We start from the raw sequence: 6,000 nt of genomic DNA, 5'->3' as shown, positions 1-6,000 counted from the left end.
CCAATGTCATGTGAGGTGCTCACTGCTCAACCCCTGGCTCTGCCACACACCCTGCTCCCACTCCACCCCTTCTCCTGAGCCTGCCGTGCCCTCACTCCTCCCCCTCCTCCCCAGAGCCTCCTGCACATCACGAAACAGGTGATTGGGAGGTGCGGGAAGGGAGCAGGAGGCTCTGATCGGCGGGTTGCCGGTGGGCAGGAGGCTCTGGGAGCCGAGGGGTGGGGGGAAGAAGCTGATGAGGGGCTGCTGACATATTACTGTGGCTCTTTGGAAATGTAAATCGGTAAATTCTGGCTCTTTCTCAGGCTCAGGCTAGCCCCCACCACTGATCTACATAGTTATATTTAAATCATATGCCACATAGCCATAGATCATTTTTGTGGACCACAAATGGATGCAGATACAAATCTTGTATCTGTGCAGGGCTCTAACCATTAGATCATGAAATCTGACCCTATGTATTGCTGTCAGTTTAAATAGACACATGAACTATTTTCCAAAAGCAACAATTCGATGTTTATCTCACATGTCTATATTGTGAGATGTCCTATCACTGAAATCTCAAAATATGGTGGATTATTATATTTTATCCAGTCTGCTGGATGACAGGTTTAACCTTCTGAAATGTTTTGTGTCATTTTCACATGTCAAAAATGGCTGCTCCTTGGGTTAGTTCTTCCACTTTCTGAAACAAAAAATTTTGCCCAACACATTCCAAGAACTTATTGAACATTTTATGTTTTCCTGTATTACTTTTTCAACAGATTTCTGGGTAGATAAAGTTCCCCATTACTATTACTTGTTCTAGAAATACTTCCTCCTCTTGATTTGGTGGTCTACAGTAGATTCCTACCATGATGTAGAACCTGTCCCGTGCCTCCCTCCCTCTGCCCCTGTCATAGTATAATTCCCCACTCTGAACCTTAGCGTCCAAAAGATGGGGTACCAACATGAATTCCTCTAAGCTCAATTACCAGCTTAGTACTTGTAGCGCTGCCACCAACCAGGAATTCCAGTGCCTGGTACACTCTGGTCCCCCCAAAACCTTGCCCGGGGACCCCCAAGACCCAGTCCCTCTGGATCTTAACACAAGGAAAGTAAACCTTTTCCCTTACCATTGCCTCTCCCACGCTTCCCCTCCCTGGGTACCCTGGAAGATCACTGTGATTCAAGCTCCTTGAATCTTAAACAGAGGGTAAAATGCACCTTCCCCCCTCCTTCTCTCTCCCCTTCCCAGACTCTCCCTGAGAGAGAAAGAAATCCTAACACAGAGAGAAAATAACCTCTCTCCCCCTTCCCTCCTTTCTCCCCACCAATTCCCTGGTGGATCCAGACCCAGTCCCCTGGGGTCTCACCAGAATAAAAAAACAATCAGGTTCTTAAATAAGAAAAGCTTTTAATTAAAGAAAGAAAAACAGTAAAAATTATCTTTGTAAATTTAAAATGGAATAGGTACAGGGTCTTTCAGCTATAGAGGCTGGGAATACCCTCCCAGCCTAAGTATACAAGTACAAATTAAAATCCTTTCAGCAAAATACAAATTTGAACTCCTTCCAGCCAAATACACATTTGCAAATAAAGAAAACAAACATAAGCCTAACTCGCTTTATCTACCTAGTACTTACTATTCTGGACATATAAGAGACTGTATCAGAGAGATTGAAGAGAAACCTGGTTGCACGTCTGGTCACTCTCAGAACCCAGAGAGAACAACAACCAAAAGCTAACAGCACACACACAAACTTTCCTCCCTCAAGATTTGAAAGTATCCTGTCCCCTGATTGGTCCTCTGGTCAGGTGACAGCCAGGCTCACTGGTCTTGTTAACCCTTTACAGGCAAAGGAGATATGAAGTACTTCTGTTCCATTAACTCTTAACTATCTGTTTATGACAGCCCCTTTTTAATTTCATCCAGAAACTTTTGAGTGGCTTGAGTCATCTCTTTCTAGGTCTCAGAACAAGTGAATATAAAACATGAGAAAAAAAGGTTTTGCATAATTGGAACCTCACAGTTATGAAAAGTAATGCTCACAGTAATTCTTTCAGATGGAACAAATATTTCTCAAAATTGAGGTAAATGTTTTCTTTGACAAATGTTCCTTTCATAAACAAGATACACACACACACACACACACGCGCCTTGTTTCTAATATTATTCTGACTAACTGTGCTCTTAGCTTCTTGGACAGGTATTCAAGCTGTTTCTCCAGCACAGAGATCAATTCTTCTTAAGAGATGCTAACTGATGAGCTACAAAACTACAGACATGCCCCACAGGATCTGAATAAGGACAATTAGCCTTTTCTGAAGTGACATACTTCATGGGGCTCTCTGGATTAGACAGATGTCCATATCTTTTTTACAACTGCAGGAGTCTCTGTCATGGGATCATTTGCATAGAGAAGCACACTTGAAAGGCTCAAAAGTCCCCTCCTTAGAAAACAGGGTAATCCTCTGTTATCACATATTCTTATGTTGGATATGTTTACACTAATCTAGGATAGCCTGAGTGTACGGGGTACTGGACATCCAGTAGTAGTTTTTCATGTAAAGAAATCACATTTTAAAATGTATCCTTAATAATTTCCATATTATTTAATGATGTTTAGTCTACCTCTGAGAGTGAGGAACTATATATTATTTCTTCTGGTAACTTTGGTCTGATTGGCACTTTAGACTTTGGTTTTTAAGGGTATGTTTACACAGATTAAAAAATCCACAGCACCATGTCTCTGAGCCCAGGTCAGCTGACTTGGGCGTGTGGGACTCAGACTGTGAGCTATTAAATTGAAGTTTAGATGTTCAGGCTCAGGCTGGAACCTGGTCTTGGAGACCCTGCGGTGGCCATGCTGCAGGTTTTTTTTATCACAATGTAGACATACCCTAACTGTCCCAGTTTGAGCTCTGTGTAGATAGATATTGTACAATATGGGACTTACTAAAACATTTTTACAGCTCCCACTTAGGCACTTAAATGAAGCATCAGATTTTAAAAAATGCTCAGCACTCAACACCTGCCATTGTTCTCAGCAGGAGCAGTTAAAATTCAAGGGTAAAATCCTGACAGTTGTGCAGTCAATGGGAATTTTGCGATTAACTTAATTGGAGCCAGTATTTCACCCATACGGTTTTGCTAGCGTGGAATTGTTCTACATCAGAGTTGGGACATTTGAGCTTTAACCCATAACACTCAACACATTTTCTTTGTTTGGATTTTAGGGACTGCGTTCCTTGTCTGAGGTTTTGAGTATTAGTCTTACATTTATTCCTTAGTTTGTTGGCATTTTTCAGCCTGCAAGCCAGATCAATGCTTTAAGAGGATATCCATCACTATCAAATCAGTGTGAGATAGATATATCTATATATAGATATACACACATACACCAAGTTATTTTTACAGTTTGTTTTTGTTGAATCATATAAATTAGAGATGGAAAAGCTGTATTAGGTCATCTAATCCAACCCTCTGCCAAAGCAGGATATTTTTCGAACCCTTTGTCCAGTACTTTTCCGCTGTCTGGGTTGGGTTTACGCTTTGGATTCATTTTCAGAATTAGGTTCATGTTCTGATATTTTTAGTGTTTTGATATTTAGAGACTTCTGTTACTATCCCATGGTGATGACAGCAGTGATGTGTTACTGCTCTTCCGTAATATGAGGAATGAGCTACAGTTACTAATCTATTACTATAATGAACATCAATTTTTTTACCACTGTAGAGTGATGGATGCAGGGGATTCACTCTTCAGTGAGAAGAGACACAGGTTGCATTTGTGCACTGATAACATGTGTACTGGTATTTTCTTCTAGTGGCAGCTAGCATGAGTTCTTCCTCCTTGACTGACAATGATGGTTGTTTGTAGATTTTTCTTTGCCTCTGACTACTTGATTAATCTAATTTTATTTCTTCATCCAGTATTGATGTATCCCTCTAGCAATGCTGCTCCATGAGTTGCCCATTTGGCAAATGTTCCTGCAATGAATTCTGCAAGGTTTCTGCACTGTCTCAAACTTGTATCATTACCCTGTACCAAAGGTGCTTGAACTCTTATTTTTCTCTGTGCTGGAACTAAATGGAAAGCACCTTAACGGTTGGAATCACATATTCACATACATCTGTTCCCTACCCAGTGTATTGTTTATGTTCAGTAAATAATAAGGAAAGTCATTCTCTATCACTGCCACATGACACAATATTTGGTTGCAATACAAGTCCCCTTTAGGTGTTATGATTTAGATATCAATAATAATAGCCCTTCTTTCAAAGAATGTTTAACAGCATATAAACCCATACTACGCATATTTCCAGCACAAAAATTTAAATTGCAGAAAAATCAGCCTCAGCATTTCAAGAGATGTTACTCTAGTAACTTTTCAAATGTGGTGGTTTCAGAATGTGACAGAGATTCTATGGGGTTATTTGCATCGACTCACCTTTCCCATTACATGGTGTGCTGTATGGTTTTTATTGCTTGATACATCTGTATCACAAATCAGCCCTGCTGATGCATTAGTTAATGTTTGAAAAATGCAATGAGGATGTAAATCTCTAGGAAGCAGAGTGTGGTCATTCATGCACAGAACTGGTGGTCAGGAGATCTGGGTTCTCTCCCATCTGTGTCACTAGTTTCCTGTGACTGTGTAAAGATGTTGTCATGCCAGTAAAGCCCCACTGAACTGTGTGTGACCTGGGGCAAGTCACTCTCAGCCAGTCAGAACTGCCTGCTATATTTTTGGCAGCCTCAGTTTAGTAGATAATTTTGAAAATTTGGGATTAACCGCCTATGGGACTAATTCTGATATCACTGTCTCCTGATTTATGCAAATAGAAGTGAAGTCAGAATGGGTCCTATCTGTCTCATTTTCCCTGTCTATCCAATGACAATGATAAATATTTCCTCACCTCACATGTGTGCTGTGAGGCTTAATTCATTATTATCTGTAGCAAGTTTGAGATCCCAAGATGAAACGGGCTACAGAAGTGCAAAGTGCTATTAATAAAAATGCTGTGTTTCCCACATCTCTCTCTAGCTCTTACACGTATATCGATGATGATTAAATGAATCTCTGTAAAACACTATGGGTATGTTTGTTTAACATGTTTCTAGGCTTGGATTTGAGGCTGACTTTTGAATATGGTTGAACTTTACCCGCTGCAATTTCTTTAGTAGGTGACAACATATGACATCATTTTTACACTAGTCTAATCACAACTGAAGCCATCACCAGTACAAATCCAGCTAGTCAAGACAGAACAGTTTGACCCAGAGCAAAGGAAACTGCTGGTAAATCTCGACCAGCCCTCTCATTTTAAAAAAAATATCACTTAGCCAGGATATTTATAGGGGAGATCAATGTTAATTTACTTCATCACTCAAGTACACAATACATAATTCCCCAAGAAGAGATTTATCACAGATTTTGTATACTTTCCTGGGTAAAAACTGGAGAGCCTGAGGGTTTCACGTCAGCTTCAACATGACTTGACTGAACTGTCTTAATCTGTAGACCAATTTGCTCTACAGTCCCCTAAGGAAGGAACTTGTTGATTTTGGCAGTGTTTACCTTTCCTACAAACAAATTCAATGGTTTCCAGACTGGCTGGCTCTTAAAAATCACTTGAGAGCTGGGAAAAAAATCTGCCCCAGGCTGCATCAGTATTTTTTTCCCTATGTTCTAGGGAAAGCTTTTGTGTTCCCCACAGCTGCTTGAGGATAATCCGGAGAGTCAAGATTATTCACAGTGTCAATAGAGAAGCCTATAAAGTTCCCTGAGTTTAGTTTCCTTCAATGAGGAGAGTAAAAGAAGCTGTCAGGGAGAGAAAAGAAAAGATAAAGTATTCTTGGCTGATTTAACTGTATTCTGAGCTACGTTCGAAGAAAGATGTGAGGAGGGAGGGAAGAGATGACTTTAATTTGCTTGCAAATGTGTTGCAATATGTTGCTTTCTTAATTTTTCTTATTTTTAAAAATTACATGTCTGCAATGTTGTGTGCATCAT

This window comes from Gopherus flavomarginatus, chromosome 2 (genome assembly GCF_025201925.1).
Source record: "Gopherus flavomarginatus isolate rGopFla2 chromosome 2, rGopFla2.mat.asm, whole genome shotgun sequence".
Taxonomy (NCBI): domain Eukaryota; kingdom Metazoa; phylum Chordata; order Testudines; family Testudinidae; genus Gopherus; species Gopherus flavomarginatus.
Note: the sequence above shows the minus strand (reverse complement) of the source record.